The sequence below is a fragment of the Mytilus galloprovincialis genome, chromosome 12 (genome assembly GCF_965363235.1).
Source record: "Mytilus galloprovincialis chromosome 12, xbMytGall1.hap1.1, whole genome shotgun sequence".
In the NCBI taxonomy this organism is placed as follows: Eukaryota; Metazoa; Mollusca; class Bivalvia; order Mytilida; family Mytilidae; genus Mytilus; species Mytilus galloprovincialis.
The window spans coordinates 35,755,368-35,778,489 of NC_134849.1; the positions used below are offsets into that span (position 1 = coordinate 35,755,368).

The following is a 23,122-nucleotide window of genomic DNA, read 5'->3' on the forward strand; positions in this document are numbered from 1 at the left end:
TTTCGTTCCTTTTTTGTACATAAATAAGGCCGCTAGTTTTCTCGTTTGAATTTTTTTACATCGTCATTTCGGGGCCTTTTAAAGCTGAGTATGCGGTATGGCCTTTGCTCGTTGTTGAAGGCCGTACGGTGACGTATAGTCGTAAATTTCTGTGTCATTTTGGTCTCTTGTGGAGAGTTGTCTCAAACATGGCAATCATACCACATCTTTTTTTTTGTAATCAATGAATTTTGTAAAATATTTAATGAATGGAGAATTTCACAAAAGGTATCAAAAGTTCACATGAATAATTTTAGCGCTTATCTGTATATTACTATATAAATAAAGTGTATTTACTTTCAATTCTTAGTTTAGTAATCGATCCATGGTGGTCAATTGACATAGTATACAGACCCTCTCCATTTAATAAACTCTGAACAGAATTAAAATACACTTTATTCGTACTATTTGTTTGTTCAAAGTATACAGAAAAACGCAAACCGGAAGTATAATCTGACTTAAAATTTCGTCCAATGACGGGACAATATCCGGATGCTTTTTTTCTCGTTTTTCTCCCAAAATAACTCAATCTGAATAATCATATGAATGGAAGACAAATGCGACTATGCACTGTATATATAGGACACAGAGTCGTGTTGATTAATTTATTGTTGAAAGAAGAGAAGCGACACCAAAAATAAGGTCTTCTCGTTTAATAGTATAGAAACTATGAGTTACCCTTATTTTAGCCTGGATTTTGAGTATAATATTTGTATGGTCATCTGAAAAAGTCATGCTGATATAAGATGAACAGTTTTTGCTGCTTTCAAAATCTTTCTGTCTGAACCCGTCAACCTTTAACTTATCAATTATTGGTAATATTAATTATTTGGAAAACAAAAGGACCTAGAATTGAGTAACCTTAAATCAACAGCATTGTCCTGTATTATTTATAGATAAAGTTGAATTTTTTGATTTGTCGTTTTTCCCCATGACGGCTAAAAACAAATCGGACCTAGTTATTTTAGTATTATAGATATGCATGTGCTGTTGTAGCGTTGCAATAAAAACATTGAAAGATCACAATTACATGTATTAAGCTGAATTAATCTCATTTGTTGTAAGGTTTTGTTCTCCACCAATTCTAATTGTCAATATATAGGTGAAAGTCAAGATGCGAAGCTGACTTAACTTTATCCCTACCAAAGTGGGTTTCCGTTCAGTAGTTCGAGATGTATAAATACAAAGAAAGTCACGGCTGATCAGAATGAGAACGTTAAGTATAATGCCTTGCGTAAAATAAACCATCCATTATATCTTCATTTGCCAGTGGTATTCAAACTTGTGCATCCTCCATCCCGCTCGACCATCTGTTACAGGCCGTTTTGGGGGTTTTTATACAAAAGAAACCCGCATATTTTTTCATTGTTTGAAAATAGAATATTTTCCATTGAATGATAAGCAAACGACAATCTATCAATTGGTGAAGTTTTATTGTTTATTATCTAGTAACTCTACGATATGTAATTTCAGCAGTAAAATAGTGATTGGATACCAACCCTTACTTCAAGTAGTATTTTCTTCAAATAGAACATGGTTTTAGTCCATTTAGCTAAACGTGAAAAAATCTGAATCGGGTGAAAAAGCTAAATTTTTCAGTATAAGCCAGCTATGGATGAAACTTGTGTACATTGTTATGACGGTATTAATCTGTTTAACATTTCATGTTTATCATATGATGATAATCATCCGGAACAAATCACACTTAACAGATTTTTTACATCACCGTATTTATTATACTTCGTGAATGCCTTTTATTTCTCTTACACGGTCTGCTCAATTATGCTCCAACCGGTCCGGAAGTACAGTAAATTGACATCAACTTATGTACACATATCCCGACCAGGAAATTCATCGGAGCATTGCACTAAACTGTTACCTTGACACTGACACTACGCAACACAGATTATGTGTTAGTATCAAGCCAGCAACGTTGAGCAGTGATGGTACCCTGTCACGTAGAACATTAAATCGAGGTTAACCCCCAGAGGCAAATGTTTCCGAGAAACTAGTAGAACATCCGTTTAATACCATACAAACAAGTCATTTAGACATAATTCCGGAGCCTAAGCGAGTCCAGGAACTCACAGAAAAAAGACATGAAGCATTTGCAGAGAATTGTGACAAGTTCTGTCGGGAGCTGGAGATCTTTTAGTGAAGTTTAGAATTCAAGTTACTGAAAGTAATCAATAATCAGAATGAGCTCCAACAACTGCAAACAGCACATCGTACTAGCATGTAATCGTTACCGCAAGTTCACAGATGAGATGAGTACCTAAATTCTCTGAAGAAGAACGTTGGAAAGTCTTAACAACATACATGAATTTTTATCAGAAATTTGACTGTCTAAAGTAGACTTGGCTAAGGAAACCATGCACGAACATGGCCTCGCTTTGACAAATGCTTAATCGACCAAAATAAAAACATCTAAGACAATGAAAATCTTGGAAAGTAGAGGCTCCAAAAATTCAGACATATCAAACCTTGCACGTAGGAAGCGTGATATAGCCGAGACTGTCGAACTAAGATAGCCTTCGTTGAATAACATGTAACAAGCACATGCTCTTTTCGGACAAAATGACCAAAGTCGAAATGGATCAAAGGGACATACAAGCGGATCAAGAAGCCTTTAGAGCAGAACCAGTGTCCACAAGTTATAAAACCGAAGTGGAACAAGAAGTCATACGTAGAAAAGCAGAGACCACATACCTGGAAGCTCAAATAAAAGGTGAGGCTGTAAGCATGAAAACATAGATGGAACAGGAAGTACACGTGCAGTCCGGGAAAACGCAGACAGTAAAGCTGCCATGAACACTCTAGAAGCGCAAATAGCAGCTGCATTCTTAAATCAATGGAATTACAGCCAACGAAATCCATAATAGTGAGTGGCAACTAGAACTTAGAGAACGCCTTTCCTCAAAGCAGAATGAAAATTCCGCGGACGAATATCAACTCGTCGAAACAGGTGAAGATCTAGAAGTATCCATTCGTCAAATCTGACTATGACTTCCGTGAAAAAATTCATTGATCGTTCCTGGACGCCATCATATATTAACACTGTTTGTCCGACACTTATCACAACAATATCAAATATCAATGTCGCCATTTCAAAGATGGGTCTATTAGATCCGCAGAATTCTTGATCGTTGGATCGAAGCGCCTGATCTCACCTATTATTTCCAGATTGTGACATGTCGCGAACTAAGAGGAACTAGAGTGCACATGCTGAAATGTTTCACCGTCTTTACTAACCATTGATATTATGCTGATTATTATAAATATAATGCTTTACTAAAACTATTACATAAACTTAACATGATCCCAAAAAAATAAGTTCAAGGTCATATAATTAAACCAAACGAGAAATACATGTACACCTTTCAATCATTCACTACACTAATCATAGTTGGCCTATTGCTACTCGTTTCTTTACCATGAAAACTAAACATTCACAAGTGAACAGTGAAAATTTACGTCAAGGTCAAATGAACCATGCAAGGCAGATATGAAAAGCTTACAATCCTTCCATTCAACAAATATAGTTAACCTATTTTATAAAGTAGTTAACATATTGCATAAAGTTTAAGAAAAAGAGACTGAAACGTATTCACTGTACAATGAACTGTATAATGAGGTTTATATCAAACAAAAACTGCGACACTAACATGTTCATAACAAAATATTGCCAAACATCAATAAAGTTGACCTATTGTATAAAGTATTAAAAAGAAGAAAAAAAAAATATAAATATTTACTTTGACCATACGGATATGGTCCAAATATTCATACGGTCCGGAACATTTATACAGGTCGGGATTACTAGACAAGTTGCCTTTAATTCTATAAAGAAAATTCAAACTGCGGAAAAAAATATTGTTTTCAAATGTTAAAGAACTATATAAATTGGTAAGTATAAAATTTGGGATGTTTGCATTTCGTAGCTCTCTAATGGAATAAGTCCCTCTTTTTTTTATTATTTGCAGATAGTGTGGATGGGAATTTTTTATAACTTTTTTATTTACAATCAATAATCCGGTCATAATAAACTTTAATGCCAAAGTCCAATCTTTGATTCATGAAATCATGTCTGTCATAGCATGCGAGGGACAAATTATAGTAATATTTTTTCTTTTAGAATGCAAAAATCGATATTCAAAATCATGAAAAATCACTATAGTATTACGTTAAGTCTTCTTATAACTGATTTCTTCTCTATATATAAGTGAACAGAAAAAGGTTGCATTCTTATCTATATTAACTAACGATTGACGTACTTTTGGGCGGTACGTTTCGGAAGGCTGTGGTATAAAAGTGTAGTGGGCGAAAAGTTGACAGAAATAATCGTTTAATTTGGAATAGTGACTGAAATTTGCACAAAGGTAGGCACTCCTTAATCGGTTATTTCATACGTGAAAGATATAACTTTGTTAGTCTTTGTTTTCAATACTTGAAAGGTCGAATTGGCTATACAATTGAGGACGTGTCATTTCTGTGGAATTAGAATCAAATTGATTTTTTCATTATATTTCGTAGTGAAAAAAATTAATTCAACCCAAGCGTTGCAAGAAATGCTGTTATGCCATCAACGTCGTCCTATAACGTTAACAGAAAAGGTTAGAATATCCGCAAAAAAATCGATAATAAGATTATTATTTTAGGTTTAGCGAATTTCAACATCAGTGACCCCCTTTTATTTATACTTTCAAAATCTTTCCTAAAGCTACAACGTATGCAGAAGTTTGACGGGAAAACACTCTTTGAAGAAAAATGTATTATACATAGCAATTAAAAATGGCGGGAAAGGTTCCTTTAAATAAAGAAAACAGAGACAATAAATGTTTATAAGGTATGTCAAATTTGACTGTTTATGTTATTCCAGTTAAACATGGCTTTCAACAATTTTGCCTTTTTTCAGCAGTTCAAAGCGCTATTTGTATATTTCTATATGTCGGTATAACGCGATTCTTTAAGCTTTTATTACGTCATATTTCAAAAACAACATTGACGACCCCATTTCTAGTTCGCCTAAAATATTGTAACAATTATAATCTGTTTACATGCAAAATTTCATTGAATTATAAGTAGTAGTATAAATAATTTGATTTCCCTTTAGTTTGCTCCCTGTCGACCAACTTTGCATCTCACGTCATAAATGTACATGGCATATTTGTCACCGGACGTTAAGGAATCAATCAGTTTATAAGCTTCATTCAGTATTATGTAATCAGTCTTCGATTGATAAATGTCTAAAACAGTTTTCCAATTTTTAGATATTTGATGTTTTAAGCGAGGGTTTCAGTAGAGCTGACATCTTTGTATTTGCATTTACATGAATGTGTTTGTTGACGTCTATACTTTCACTATACGAGGCATCACACATACATTTTTTTTCAAACAAAAATAGCTACTTGTTCACCCTACCCGGACAAATTTTTGACCCCGAGCCGATCAGTCGTCGCTCTCACTTCTAGATGCCGCATGTTCATTTTTTTTTAAGTCTCTTTTTTACTTTTTCTTCTTTAATTTGCGAACTTATCTAATTTAAAAAAAAAACAAATAATCAAATTAATTTCAGTTTATGTCTACACTATTTTCTTATGTTTTTGCTTCAAACCATTTAAGTCGGAAACAAATACGTACGATTGAGTTTGATGTTAATAACATTTAAATTCATTTTAAGATAATGTATCTCGCTCATGCATTGCTCTGATTCATTGTGCGAGGTTTTTTTAACACATTTTCAACGTATATTTAAGTTTTTGTACCATCATGCACCAGTAAAAAGTCATTAAATCTCAAAATCCTCAGCTGGTGCAATATCGTCGGTAGCGCTATTGCTATTGAAGCGTATTGAATATTTTTTTAAACAAATTTTATTTGTTCATCGACTTTAACTTATAATCGTCTGAACTCATTTTCCTTCAAGGGATTGCGCTTACATAATAACAAAAGTGTTGTTTGTCATTGTTCATGGGTGCAACTCTCTCGGGCAAACACAAATGATATTTATATGAACGGTGGTTTTATTTATTCGTTCTCTTACGCTATTATTTATTTCTGGCTTTCGGTGTTGACCTATTATCGCTTGGATTTAGACTTAAACGCGTTTCGTGAGATCTATAACCGTTATCAAACACTTGTACTAGTGTACCTGATAGGAGATATCATCAGTGGTTGTGCTATGTGAAAAGATGTTCGATATCTTGCTTGTCAATCAATTGCATATTACATAGAGATTAAAAGTACTTAAAACGAGGATGTTTGCTTTGTTTTTGATCCGTATATTGTTTTAAAAACGAGATATTCGCATTCACAAAAGAAGTAGCAAATTATACCTTGACCTCAATTATGTAACACATAAGTATACTTTTTAAATAATATTTTATTTTAATTCTGAATTAATATCATTCAATAAATTCCTATTTCATTAAACGAAAATTTAAAAGGAATTACAAATTCCTCATGTAATCAACAGTTAAATCATTTCAAATTTAGTTTTGATTAACTAGATCATGATATCGTTGTAATTAATACATATTTGGGTGTAATAGAATATATTATTCCAAGGCCTCAATTATAGAAATAAATCAACTGGTGACCGAACAACACATTGCAAAAAGATACCAAAATTACCAGAAGCATATTAAAACACATAAAATAACCTGATAACGCATTGGCTAAAAAAACAGTACACAAAATACAACATAAAAACTGAGGTTTGAGCAATACGAATCGACCCAAAATTCGTAAGTGCTCTGGAAAGGGTAATTCGTAGCGCATTAGTTAATAGAATGAAATTCAAAACAGTGTGGCTGTGGCCATTGATTGACACCTTAAATTCATCCATTGACTGGGACAATTTACGTGAACGTTTGTCTGTAACAACCACTGTTCACGACGTACCTACGATAGACATTTAAACTGTGGGGTCACCAAAGGTTTCTTAACGCCTTTAATTATAAAATAATTCGAAAAATTAATCAGGAATAACCTTTATGCTTTGATTTATATAATTGATATAAATCAAAACATCGTGTTATTTCTGATTAATTTTTCGAATTACTTTATTAAGGTGTTTAGAACCTTTGTAGACCCCATAGTTTAAGTGTCTTTAAAAAGTGAGCAGTGGTCGTTACATACAAACCTTCACCTAAATTGTCCCAGTCAATGGATGAATTTAATGTGTCAATCAATGGCCACAGCCACACTGTTTTGAATTTCATTCTATTCAGTGTTATTAGTTGGCGAGTTTCATATATATATATATATATATATATATTTGTCGACAAAAAAGACATGTTAATTCTTCGATTCATTTATTTTTATTACATTGAACATGGCTTTAAACTGTAAATAACGTAGAAAAGGAAATGCACGTTATCTTTCCTAACAAATTCTCATATGTTTTAACAACACCCATTGTTGAATGGAGTCAAGGTAGACTTATTTCATATGTAAAACTATCGGTTTCATTTTTAATGGTTAATAACCGTGAACTATTGCAATCCATTCAGATAATTGATTTTATTTCTTATGCAGCAAAAATACTGCAATTAATTGGTTAATTACCCTGGTGTAAATAACACCTCACCCTTGCTCACCCCGGGATGAATAACATTTTGGGATTCTTTTTTTAATTTTTGCTAAAATAAAGAAAAAAAATGTTAAAAAAAGAGGACAAAAATTTAAAATAAAAAATATGTAAATCGGAGGATAAAAATTTGCATAAAATTTAATTTTTTTTTTTTTAATTTTGACCCAAAAATTCAAGAACAAAATAAAGAAAAAAAAGTTTTTGACAATGCGCAGCAACATCTACGTTAAAAAAATGCTTCAATGGAAATTTTCCATTAGCTTTTTTTATTTTACATCCCAGTTTAAAAAAAAAATTCAACAACCGTTTAACATTGTGTACACCCTTGCTTACACCCAGGTAACTAATAGTAGTATACCAGTTTATACAAATATTGAGTAAGTGAAATATTAATAATAATGTGTAGTGTATTAAGTAATTACTTTATAAAAAAAGAAGATTCATTAGAAGGTATCGGGCAATCCCTTCGCGTCGTACAATATTTCTTCAACATAAGCTACTGTTTTCAGTAGAAATGTTTACTCTAGCACTATAACATTAGTAGCAACTATTATATTGCGACGCGTCGGTAAAAAGTTTTTCGATAATTTAATCTTTTTGTTGACTTAGTGGAGATCCGTAGAAGAACATTAAAAAAGATCATATTTTGAAGGTAAGTACATTTTTATCATCTTATTATCAAGTGTCTTCAACATCCGACAACATGTGTCATCTTAATTATCTAAATAGGATGTATCATTTATCTTACTTCGCAATAAACATGATGAATAGTAATCCTTTAATATCCTTTAATTCTACTTTCCGCTATATAGATGATATTCTTTCACTGAATAATTCAAAATTTGGTGACTATGTTGAACGCATGTATCCCATCGGACTAGAGATAAAGGATACTACAGATACAGTTAAGTTGGCCTCGTATCTTGACTTACATCTAGAAATTGACAAAGAGGATCGGTTGAAAGCAAAACTTAATGACAAAGGAGATGATTTCAGCTTTCCAATTGTGAACTTTCCATTTCTACGTAGCAACATTCCAGCAACACTTGCATACGGGGTATATATCTCCCAATTGATACAATATTCCCATGCCTGCATTTTCTATCATGACTTTCTTGATAGAGGGTTGCTGCTCCTAAGGATGCTATTAAACCAAGAGTTCTAAATGGTGAATTTGAAATCATCTTTTCGTAAATTTTACGGACTCTATCACGAGCTGGTTGACCGTTATGGAATCACAAATGATATCGGATATGTTCCTTACGACGTAACTATAATCCCCTTCTTTTTCATGAATGTGACCTTCCGAATTATACAATTTACCGGATTTGTTATCACATAAGCAACACGACGGGTGCCACATGCAGAGCAGGATCTGCTTACCTTCCGGACAGAGATGGGTCCGATTACTTACAATGTAATTGATTAAATTACAATTACTTTGTCATTTGTACGATTAAATCAAATTAATGATTACATCATTTCTGAAAGTGTCTGATTAAATTAATGATTACATTTGCAAAGTAATCATGAATACATCTGATTACAATGAATTTAAAAAAAAAAAACATTTTGTATGATGTGAATGAATAAACGTTTAATATAACTATAGCATTTTTTAGAAAGTAATTTGTTTGCTTTATTATAAAATGATAACTTCAAACTTCATCTATTTAATAAACCACACAAGTTCACTTCATACATACATGAACATTGTGTCACTGGTTATGACCCATTGCACTTTATCATCATTGATCTCTGAATTATTTTGACTTCAATTGAATATAGCTTTATAAAAAGATTTCGTGTTTGTTTTCTAACTTATTCTAGACTTTAATTTATATTTGTTTCATGGTGCAGTTTATGGAAGTTTAAATATGGACGAAATAAAGTTACCAGTTTAATCAAATTGTAAACAAAATACAAGTACTAAAAATCATTGCATTTTACATGTCCAGTCCAAATACATACAAAAATTTGCTTATTTTAAACAAGATATTTGTCCAACTTTTAATCAATTTTGTGCTAATTAGATAAATGATCACATGTCTGATTTATCTTTTACCATATATATTGTCCTACAGCTATACTCAATTGGTAATTGCAATAAAAACAAACCTTAATTGGTTTCCTACCTGTCAATTCAAAGTTGACAAAAATCACAACATTAACAAAAGATTATGAGTAAGGGTTAGAGAAAAGTATTACTTGAATATAACATTTATTATCAAATATATATATGTACATTTTACATTTTTAAATTGTGTATATATGTACAATATCTTTTACTAAGGCCATTGATGACTTTTCAATACTGTAACAGTTTATTTTTTACTGAAGTATACAAACCAATTATCATGCTTTATAAAAAAAGTAAACCAAACTATCTTAACATGTCAAATATTTTTAGTAATTAAATAATAATAACAAAAAGGTTCATTTATTAACCATAAATACAGTTTAAGATTTTTTTCATTGTAATCAGAATGTAATCATAAAGTAATCAGGGTTACAGGGTATTTTGAAAAGTAATTAATTAAATTAAATTACATGTAATCAGATTTTTGGCTGATTAATGATTACAATGATTACTTGAAAAATTGTAATCAATTACAGCTGATTAACGATTACAATTACAATTACCCCAAGTCTGCTTCCGGAGCAGCTGAATTCACCCCTACATTTTGGTGGAGTTCGTATTGCTTATTCTTTAGTTTTTTATGTTGTTTCATATGAACTATTGTTTGTCTGTTTGTCTTTTTTCATTTTTAGCCATGGCGTTGTCAGTTTATTTTCGACTTATGAGTTTGACTGTCCCTCTGGTATCTTTCGTTCTTCTTTTAATGTTAAATTTGTTATGTCGTAAATGTTATAAAAAAACGGCATTCTGTGTCATCATTTTTGTTATTTAACTGCTTCGAATGTTTAATTTGATTTACCGGCTGTATTTATTATGACAATAACATGTAAGTCCTTATGGATATTCACTCGTCATCCTAGTCCGATACAGAAAACCTTTTTTCGAGTCAGTGTATGAATACTACTACTCTCAACTAACTGTTAATATCACTTTGTAAATAGTTATCAAAGGTATTAGGATTATAATTTAGTACGCTTCGAAAAATTCAAAGTTTTGTAAACAGGAAATTTATAAAAATGACCACGTTATTGATATTCATGTCAACACCGAAGTGTTGACTACTGAGCTCGTAATACCCTCGGGGACGAAATGGTGTAAATAGTAATGAAAGGTTCAAGGATATGCTTTAACTTAACGATGAACCAAAACCAATTATCAGAATAAGACAAAGAGACACAATTAACTGATCTCAGATCACTTGCAGATATAAAAGTACACATTGAACGGATGTAGTAAACGACGTTATTATCAATCTGCATGATAAAAGCATGTTCATTTGTTTACAATGTTGACGACAATAGTGCATTTAATCGCAAATGAGGGGAGTAACTGGGTTTAAATAACCGAAACATAGTCAAAACTTTGGGTCTAAATACAATCTACTTTATATATTATTTTCAGATTTGAATTGAAAAAAGGAGATGATCATTTCAATACGGCAATCGAAAATCGAATAGATCAAACGCAGAAAACATTTTCACTAGAAGAATGCAAAATCTCTTAAAACAGTCTCCATAACACAAGATATATTAAAGTTTAAAAGCAAAAAACACACCAAACGCAGCTCGTGTAATTTGGAATGCGTATATGCCTGGTATGTTTAGTAATATTTGGTAATGTTACAATGGGTGTTCATGACAAGTTGACCATATTCTTAGAAACGTGGCGCTAATTAATGTTATAGCAGTGGACCAAATGATAATGGCGCCTAATAAACGATCAAAGAGAATTCTGTAATTAACACTTAGGAATCATCGGTGCAATAGCAAAAACCTTCTTTACAGACATGAACTAATAGAAAAGATTATTTCCATAATATGATTTCATCTAGGAGATATTATTCTAAACTCCAATTTGCATGTAACAAACGGCAACATTGACATCAGTCGTTTTAGTTTAAAAAAAGTTCTGAACACACTATCATTGTCTATTTCTAGATGCATGTGAATATGTATAGTAAGATTAATATAATTAAGTATACTATCTGTTGAGTTTATGAACGATTATGATCGCCATGTAAACATATACAACTTTTTAAAAGAAAGTTTTAAAGACGACAAATAGGGTTTGATCTTGAAATTGAGATACATATGACTTTTATTATTTGAAAAAGATAATTGTTTGATAGGAGAAATAATCAGATTGATGTAAAGCAATAAAGTTTGTCAGTTATGGGATATATGTGAATGGTCTTATATAAAAGAATTGGCTGGTACGAGGAAATATTATCTCATTAATGTCTAACAAGCATACATAACTTATGAGACTAGTAAGTAGGGTCAACAAAACCATTGTGACAAAATGAACAAAAAGGTATATGTTTCAGTAAACAAAATATGTCTCAGTTTAAATAGAAACTTAGTTTGTCTGGGGTTTTTTTTCTTTTTTATATATGAATAACGATAAATATACAGGCAAGATTTTATACCAGAGGGACATTTAGATATATCTAAAGCGAAAATAAACTGACAACTTCATTGCTAATAAAGGGAAAAAATAGACAGACAGACTGACATACAAACAAAAAAAAACTATAGTGCACAAAACACTTGATAGAAAACTAAAGACTTATGTGTAGCAACACGAACCCCACCAAAAACTGGGGATAATTTCACAATTTGAATCTCTTATTTAAATAGCGTCCTTGTTGTGAGCAACCCTTTTTTAATGAAATCATTATAGGAAATACAAGCACAGAAAATCATTATTAAATGGGAGATATATATTCCGTACGTTGGCGCTGCTGAAGTGTTCCATAGAAATGAGAAGATCACAATTGGGCAGCTGAAATCATCTCTTTTGTCGTACAGTTTTGTTTTATAATCGACGTTCATTGTCAACATATAAGATATTAGGCAGAGTATATATATATGATCATGTATATGTTCGACCATTACGTCTAATGCGTTTTTGTTGAAATATACTGTTTCATTTGTTTGAACTTAGACCTCCTCTACAAAAACATATTTGTTTTGCATGCACACGTATAAAAAATACGGTTTTTATCCAACGCAATTAAGTTTGAACCTTGTTTTAAACTAAGATTTGTCTATTAAAACCTTCGGGTTTATATGATCCTTATATTCAATAGCATCTCTTCAAAATTCAAGAGTTTATCCATAAAAGAGGTAAAATCTTTTGCCTTCGAAATACAGTTTTGATTCCTAAAATCACTCAAGAGGCATTAATTGTCGAAATCTTGATATTGTTTACCAACTTTTGCACCTGATGTTTGCAGCATGTCATCTTTTCTTCAAGTTAATTATTTTCTGTTTGGTATTAGATTAATAGGTAAGATCATTTTTTTATATAATTATGTGATGATCCGTTTATTTTGGCAATCGTTATCGCAGTATGAAGGGATTAAAAACATCCGTTGTTCTACCTGTTAGTCAAACGCGTTTTGATAAATAGTTTTTTTTACTCTTTTTGTCTCTAAGAAAATGTTGTTTGTGTTGTTTTTGGACCTTTCTACCACGTAATTTGTTTTGCATGTACACAGACTTTCGACACAAGATATTCATATTGTAATTTGATGTTTTAATGATACAGTTGCAACTTTATAATTGCGTCTGTATATCCAATCTTATACGATTCTTCACGGCATATTTATATGTGATAATTTCAAATAACATCTGAGTCGGTTCACACCTACCAGATCCCCCAGTTTGAGTTTCTTTGTTATGCATGTTTTCTTTTGTTCTGTAGCATTTTAGCAGGTATGTCAAATCCACTATAAAACTTATAATTAATTATACGGAAAAGACTATCTATCAAAATTCACGTAGAAAAATACCCAGTGTATATGCTAAGACTCGAACTGAAGACCTTTCGCATATCACGCCACGACACATTCCACTACACCAGGACGACTGGATACAAACTGTCAGTAATTTAACATACTTAAAGGATACAAGATCTTTTTATAAGTGGGGCGAGTTGTCAGATTTTTATTCAGTGGGGTTTAAACCTTTTTCGTTAATAAGTGAGTTTTCAGACTGATTGTCCAATTTGATTTTAGACTTTCTCAAAAGTGGGGCGAGTAGATAAAAATAGTGGAGCGATTTTTTTATAAAGTGACGATATAGTGTGGACCGATTGGCCAGTGGCGCGAGTTGACATTGTTTGATATCTACTCATCGTGTTTGGGGGCCATAAAGGGTATACATTATATAGTAATATATAACGTATATTGTAATGGTTATGTTGCGTTCTTAACTAGATTTTATTGTAAATGGTTTTTCCGTCTAATCTAAAACAGCTGGGATGTAAAATAGTTATCCCATTTGGACTTGGTTTGTCAGTGTTAGATCACCCTCAGGCCTCCGGCCATCAGAGGTATCTTACACTGACACACTGCGTCCTCGTGAGATAACTATTACTGATTAATTTAAACTACTGACTAGGAATCTATTGACAAAGAGTCTTAGACTATAAAGTCCGTGCATTCTTTTTATTTCGGATTGTGGAGATATAAGATGCAACTTAGAACCTGAGTCTGTTTGGAATGAAATCAATGCCGATTTAAACATGAGGTCATATTGCTCCATTCCTTGTTAGGAAACCTATGATTGCTAACTAGTTCTAGTACAATCACCCTGATCTGCGTGACATGTATGTTTTATCTAATACAGCATGATTTACTAGGGGAATTCTTTAAAAAAATTCTTACACATGATACAGGGAATTCTCATCTACAATTAAAATGTATAATTTGCCTTTTTCGTTTACTAATTTGAATAATATTTAAAGTTGAAGTTGAAAGTTAAATAATATTTAAAGTTGAAGTTGAAAGTTAAATAATATTTTAGTTTATTTAACATTATCTGTAAAACTAACGATATTTGCCTATAAAATTGCGCTGCTTTATTGTAAATGTTGACCTTGTAAAAGGTACAAATTCTATCGAGCTGCAACTGCCTTTGTTTATATTAAAAATGTTTTTCTCATCTTCATGCCAAATTCAAACAACTATAGAATATAAATTTGGTTGTCATTTTGTAATGTGATTCATACGTGTTTCTCGTTTTGACCTACATGTAGATTAGACCGTTGGTTTTGCAGTTTGAACGGTTTAACACTGGTTATTTTAGGGCCTGTTATAGCTGTCTGTTTGGTGTAAGCAAAGGCTGCATGGTGAAGGCTGAACTCTGACTAATAATGATTTCAAATTGTGAAATATGTTGTCTCATCGGCACTCATACATGACTCATATATTCTTATATTTATTAAATACGATCTCAAATGGGAAACCCGGTATTTCAATAATGTGTTTTGATAGCAAAATGTAAAAAAAAAACACTAATAACTTTAAGTAAAATTCTAAACGAAGAGTCCTAATAGGGACACTAGCTGCCAAATTCATGTTCACAGATTTATCTCGAATTCTCACATTTGATTTATAATCATGTAAAACATTTATCCAAATCACAAAAAGTATAAAACACACAATGTACAGGCATGTGCTCAATTATATTTAGCTTCGTTTCGTGTGCATTTTAGTCTTGACACCATCTAATAAATTATTGAGTTAACCTCCAAACACCTCCGATAATCATAAAATTGATATAAACATTGACTTTTCTAGGTCTGTTTAATTTCATATTATAGATTAAAATAAGCTAATCGTCGTTTTTAACTGTTCAATAATGATCTTTATGGATCGATTCAGTCAATCAAATGACTTAACTTTGTTCACTTTCAATGATGACATTATTTTCCTTTAAATAACATAACACGCACATTTCATGCATTATCTATATCTAGCTATGGGTTTGAATTAAGTTTACATGAATACGGATTCACTGAGGTCGAGTTATTTACTTGCAATTATAATTCAATGTTTCTTGGCTTAATTTGAAAAAAAATGAACCATACCGGCTGCTTACAGCGAATTACTTAATTCAATATTTAACTTTCGTTGCTGATTGAACAGAAAAGGTCATACTTCAGACTTTTTATATATCTCGTAGCTAGTGCACCTTTCAGCAAATTGCAAAATCAAAAGCGCAAACACTAAAAACGAACGGAGGTATTTTCTTATAAACGAAATGGTGGATTAAACCTGGTTTTAAAGCAAACTGAACGTTTGTATGACAGTCGCATAAAATTCTATTATACTGACAACGACGTGTAAACAAAGCAAAGTAAATACAAGAATGAAATTTCGTATATCACCAGACGCGGGTGTCGTCTACTAAAGACTCATCAGTGACGTTTGAACCAAAAATAGTTTAAAGGCCAAATAAAAGTACGAATTTAAAGAGCGTTGATGACCAAAATTCATAAAAAAAAATTGCCAAATAAAGCTAGGTATTTATAAAAAAAACACATTGTTTCTTCTTCAGTAGTTGATATGAACAAAGACGTTCCCATAAATGATGCCGTAGTTGCAAACAATCAGTGTGAGGATAATGAGTTGGACAAACAAATCAAACTTTTAGAAAAAAGACGGGCTGATTTGGAGAAAGAAGAAAAAAGAAAACGCATTAAGGAATTAAAGACACAGATTGGCCTGCTATCTGATCCAGCTTCAGCGCAGCAACAAAGAAAACCAACAGCGGCAAGCAAAGAAATTGGTAAGTGTTCGTATGTTACTACAAGTAACAAACGCACACAATTCTATTTGATTGTTATCGAGTTTTTAACCATTGAGTGTATGGTGCTAATTACAAACCGTTCTAGTTGTTGATTGTGAAATGAAAATAGCTTTCTCTTTGACCTTTATTTAACATATCCTTTTTCATAATTAAAAAGTCGCTTGGAATTGTAGTATGCATATGATTGTCGTTGATGTTAGATTTTGATGATGACCTAAACACTAAACTGTTTTTCATAATTACCATATCCCATACCAGAAATAGACGAAAAGGCACACAAATGTTCAAAAAATATAATACATAAAGCTTATAAAAAAGATCTAACTATAGAAGAATAAAAAAGGGAACTCTGGTGCTTTTGAAGAAAAGGTTACTTTTAATAAACTCATCATATATACCAGGATTCAAACGTGTACGTTAGACGCGTACATCGTCCGTAAAGACCAAATAATAAATCGTATTACAATTTAAGTTCGGCGTTTTCAATATCAAGTTAGGTTTCCATGACAGTTTGACAAATTTAGTTCATTCACCAAGGTCGAATATATATTGGGTGTTTCTAATTTATATCTTTTAACCTAAAATCCTACAAAATATAAATCATAATGACTACTTATCATACCAATAAACATAAAGGAACCTTCACTAAATTGAAAATTAATCTGTATTGATATTCGGTGTCATTAAGTCAATTAAAATGTTTATTTTATTGTCATACAAGTGAGAGGTTAAGATAGAACTAAAACACTTTTCTACATAGGAATATGACTGTACCTAGACAGTTGTTATCTATTCGTTCGATGTGTATGTGCTTTTGATTAGGGACTTTCAGTTTTCAATTTTCCGCAGAGTTCAGTATGTTTTTGTCATTTTTCTTTTTTTTCAATGATTCAGTTGGTAAACCATTTAATTTTGTTTTTATCTTTTAAGCAAAACTAGGCAATCTTTTATTGTATACTTTAGGTGATCAGTTCGATCATTTTTATTACAAGAAAGATCATTTATTTGATTTGCTTCACTGCGTATATAAAGTAACCAATGGTGTTTGAGACAACCCACGATTATACATTCGTAACCTGGCTCCTATTAGTACTAACATATATTGATATATTGACATGTATGTTGAGTATGTATACAATGTTAATTCGAAGATATACATGATATAGGATATTAAAAAAACAAACAAATTTGTCTCTTATTTTGGAGTTTTCGGAAAGTATGTTGAAGCTTAACAGTTAACGTAAGGCAGGATTAAAATTGGACACGAAATCCTACAATTTTACACATAATAATGATTCAACAGTTTAGGACTCAAATGAATCAATATGCGCTATATATATAAATATATTGGAGTAGCTATAAAGATAAAAGTCATGACAATAACATATTCCTCAATTTCTTTGACCTTGTAATCTTGCGTCTGTTTTATTTCTCGTTTCGACACTGAGACATAAGTGGTAGAGTTTTCGATTTACCATGGTATTCTATTTTCCAAAAGGTACCATGAGATATGGATACTTGTGGCAAAAGATGTCTTCATTGTAATATGTCCATAGTTTAACATGTTTAACACTTTCGTTATGTAATCCTCTATTCCTGTAAAAATAATTAAACTCAATCGTTATTACAAATAGCAAATTATAATTACATTGAACAGAATTTTTCCCAGTTGATGTTTTTATCCAACACAATGTATATTCAATTTATAGTAAGATGTAAGAAAATCAAAGATATTTGACAGTATTTACTTTAGAGCTATTGACACTGTCCTGCATTCAATTAGTTGTTTTTTTTATTCGAGCGTCACTGATGAGTCTTTTGTAGACGAAACGCGCGTCTTGCACAAATACAAAAAGTCAATCCTGGTATCTCTGATGAGCTTATTTAATAAGGTATTCTTTACATGATTATGGTGAAGATAAAAAGGATAAGTTATGATATATATGGAAAATAGTACAAGTACAATACATTATCATTTTTCATGTACATTGCAAGTCATCAGTCTATATATATATCGTGTCACGACATCTCAGTAGCATTGGTTCGAATCCCGGCGAGGGAAGAACAAAAAAATTGCGAAAGCAAATTTACAGATCTAACATTGTTGGTTTGATGTTTAGATTCTTTTATATATATATAAAACGTCTGAATAGTAGTCAACGATTTTCCCCACGAGGGCGCTGGATCGTTACGAGTAACGATACATGTACACAATAAATAAATTATATAAACGCCTAAAAAAGTGTACACAACAACTCCAAATACAAAAAAGGTAACAATAAATTAATGTAATTATTTATAAATATTTCGGATAACAGATATCCTTCCTCAGTGTTAAATGAATCATCTTTAATTGTCGTTCCCGTTTAAGTTTTAGAATTGTGCTAGTTCATATCATACATTATTATTTGTATTTAAAGCATATATTTGAACTCTCTGTTGTAATAAGCCATATAACCTATGTCATGTTTAATATTTTTTTAGAATGGTGCAAACGTCTTAACTGATGTTCGGTTTGACTTTTTTATTGTATAAATTTCAAGATTGTAACAGTTTAATCTAAGAAGACTTAAAGATGATTCATTTAACATCAGAATCTCACTGAGGAAGGATATCTGTTATCCGAAATATTTATAAATAATTACATTTATAGTTACCTTTTTTTGTATTTTGAGTTGTTGTGTACACTTTTTAGGCGTTTGTATACATGTAGCTTGTATCTATCAAATACTGTTAAAGTATTTTAAAAAAATGTACCTCTTAAAAGTGTTAATGGAGCCAGTTTGTTTTGATTTATGCAGGTTCAACACATATTTGACGTTAATTCCGTTCTAATCAGACTCAAAATGGAAATACAGAACAAAGAGTATAGTATTTAGATTTTAATTTAATAGCGGTAGTTAAAGACTGAGCAAGTTTACTTTAGATGTTGTATTATATATACGATAAAGACATTAAATTGTTACTGTATTTTAGTTACATACAAATTGATTTATCATTTTGCAGGTTTGAATTGTCAAGCAATCGTTGAACATTGTGAAAGAGATGTTTCCAGTGAAAATGATAAAGACTTCAACCGACAGGTTTCTTCCTATGCAAATTGGGGGAAACTGCTTACTCCTGCCCCAATGGCAATATCACTGTTAGGGGAATTAGTTTTCATATCAGCGAATGTTGATTTCAAATTGGGAAGTAAAATGCCTATTGGTGGATTTAAATATCTTAAATATCCAGACTCTTTTCGAGCATGTTTAGTTCAGATCTCAAATTCTGGATGGCAAGCTTTTAATGAGGCACATGGATCAATGGATCAAATACGACTGATGTCTGGAACTGTTGATACACATGTCAAAGAAGCCATTAGAATTATTTCAAAATGCGAACCTTTGGAAATTGACAAAATGTTGCCACATGTTTTGAAATCTATTGACGATATAGCGAATGAAAGTTTAAACTTGGCTAAACATATTGAGGAAAAATTTGGCAATGTCATGGACCTTACAGGTGAGCTTTTAGAAGTCTCTACAAACAAAAAGACAGATCACGAAGAAAAAGTAAGACAGATAAAAGCAGAACAAATGGACACACAGTTTTCAATACAACATGACACTCAGTTAAAACAAAGTCACGAAGATAGACTTAAAAACATGGAAAAACGAATTGATCGTGCCCAAAAAGATTATGAAGATGCTGTGAAGAATCAACCAGGGGCAGTTTCCATTTTAGGCTTATCGTTCGCAGAAGGTCTAGTAGATGCGGTAAGAAATATTACCAGTTTACCATCAGAAATTATCCGGGGACTAGGTTTTGGTACATATGGTATTTTTGGTAAACTAATACAAAGGACAAAAGAAAACAAAATGGAAGATCCAAAAAGCTTAGAAACTCTTACAGCTGAGTTTAACGTACTATCGCAGGTTTCACTCATCGATGCCTCTATTGACGACCTTTTGTGTATTCTAGAAACAAACGAAAACGAAGGATCGCATGTAGAAAAGAAAAACCAAATTGATGCTATCAAACATCAATTTGTAAGATATCTAAGTCGAATATCTAGTGAAACAGAAAGTGGCAAACTCGGCAAAAAAATAAGTGATATGTGTAAAACTGGCTTGGAGATTTGTGAATCTCTTAGAAGTTCTCTTAGCTCAATCGAAACCGCTGACACACAAAGTATTTCCGATAATCAGCAAAAATGCCGCGATCTAAAAACAAAAATCAGAAAATGTAAAACAAAAGCACTCAATGTACTGGGAAGAAACCCTCTAGATGAAAGGTCACCATGTTTACCACAAAGACCAATCCAAACATCGACTAATGCAGTGTTTACATTGATAGAAGAAGCTAGGTATAAAATACAATTTGCAAAAGCCGTCTTAGTAGATACCCAAAAGCGTCACGATTTGGCTGAACACCAAGTAGAAAGCACTGACCGAGTCATTACGGAAGCAATGCGGAAAATGCAAAAGTTGAATATAGAGGAGGTTGACTTTGAAACAATAAAAACTGCGTTGAAGGAGGGAATTTATGCTTTGGCAGAAGTGCGAGCACAATGGGGAAATCTTGTTATGTTCTTCCGCGAAATAAGCAACGTTATTAGTACCTGCATGAATACTTCTTTGAAAAAATTTACCCAAACCATATCAGTAAGAGCGGAGTTAAAAGAGGCGAATCAAATGATGTCTATGGCTTTCCGTGCAAATATGTATGACCAAACTCTCCATGCTAGCAAAATAAGCTTTCTTGTGAGTGACATGGCAACTTCATATGTAAACGTATCTGTGGAACATATCATGCCAGGAGTTCACCAACTACAAAAATACATTGGACTCGACGGCTCGCAACATAAAACAGAATTGGTAAAGGCTAGGGATGAACTGCGTCAGCATTGTATAGAAGCCCAAGAGGCAATTCGATTCAAAATAATACAACAACATGAAACATTCAAACAAGAAGCGATCATAAGAACAAACGAAATAGAGCAAAAGTTCAAAGAACTTATTCCTCCAACTGAAAGTCATATGAGTATTGATGATACAGTTCGTCCGAATTCGTAAAATAATAGCTTCGTCTCGACTTAAATTAAACGAGCATGTTTATAGTCATAATTCAAATAAATATCTCAAATCTGAGACCGGTAATGTGTTTCCTAATATTCTTTTATTTGTTGTTCTTTCTCACCATCCGCTTAGTCATTCCCTAGACAGAAGCTCTGCACTCTTATTATGCTCTGTTACATCTCTGTCAAACCATGTTTATCAAAGGTGATACTCTAACAAGCATGTGTACCGTTTCATGAATAATTCGGATTAAATGATGCTGGAAATCATCTCTTATTTTAACAGTTATGTTCTTGATAAAGCATGTTCACTATGATACAATCAAAGCAAACATATTGATCCAAAAAAAATGTATATTTCAAAAGAAAATATTTCAACGCCGTTTTGAGATGATTGTATTTGAAGTGCTTATCTGTAGTAATAAAAAAATTATAAACATATTATTTGCATTTATAAAGACTTATGGTCATATATCCTTTTTATATATACTTTTTATATCATATAGTCATATTTTTTGGCATTGTGCAATATAATTAGTTATCAAAAGTACCAGGATTATAATTTAGTACGCCAGACGCGCGTTTCGTCTACATGAGACTCATCAGTGACGCTCATATCAAAATAGTTATAAAGCCAAACAATACAAAGGTGAAAAGCATAGAGGATCCAAAATTCCAAAAAGTTGTGCCAAATCCGGCTAAGGTAATCTATTCCTGGGACAAGAAAATCCTTAGTTTTTCGAAAAATTCAAAGTTTTGTATCAGGAAATTTATAAAAATGATCACATTATTGATATTCATGTCAACACCGAAGTGCTGACTTCTGGGCTGGTGATACCCTCGGGGACGAAACGTCAACCAGTAGTGGCATCGACCCAGTGGTGTAAATAGTTATCAAAAGTACCAGGATTATAATTTAGTACGCCAGACGCGCGTCTCGTCTACATAAAACTCATCAGTGACGCCCATAGCAAAATAGTTATAAAGCCAAACAATACAAAGTTGAAGAGCATAGAGGATCCAAATTTCCAAAAAGTTGTGTATAACACTTTTTAGGGCGGTTTATGACGTCTTTACACTGAATCCTTTAATTTTTTGGACGTGTACTGATTTTTGCTTTAGTCTTGGAGTACACATTTCTACTTATTTAATGGTCATTGATGGACATGATGGATGACACATATCCTTTGATTTTCTATATGATTTCTATTAGTTGTTATGCCCTTTCACAATTAGAAAAAAATCATGTATTTTGTAGTTCAGTTTTTTATGCTGATCAGATTGAAATTTTCTTTGTGAATTATTTTTTTCTAGGTCTTAGGTGATAATTTATCACAACAGTTTCTTATATTACTTAATGAAGTACACAAATGATAACAATTCGACACTGGTTGTCATCGCTTTTGTTTAAACGTTCTTTGTGAAGTTTTTAACAGAATAGCACTTCTTTCAAAACATTGATATTTTTTTTAATTTTTGTTCTATTAATCTTTCATAGGTAAAAGCATTCAAATGCTTTCAGCTTCTTTTCACTCATCTAGCATGTTTCTCCTGATTGAAATGTGTCTTTATTAAAAGCACGGACCAAATCGACAAGAAAGTGAGGTCATTTGGTTCCCTTAGGAATAACATTGTCTGAAGAAAAACACTCTCTTCAAACAAATCAAAATATGCTGATGATTTCATTGAAA

At 32.1% G+C, this 23,122-nt stretch overlaps 1 long non-coding RNA gene across 1 annotated transcript; it reads left to right on the forward strand.

Moving 5' to 3' along the window:
• Positions 1-4,385: 4,385 nt before the first annotated feature.
• LOC143055676 (uncharacterized) lies at positions 4,386-21,872 on the forward strand. Its single transcript, XR_012972126.1, has 3 exons — positions 4,386-4,418; positions 16,121-16,351; positions 19,379-21,872. It is a non-coding gene; the product is annotated as an uncharacterized LOC143055676 (long non-coding RNA).
• The last annotated feature ends 1,250 nt before the right edge of the window (positions 21,873-23,122 follow it).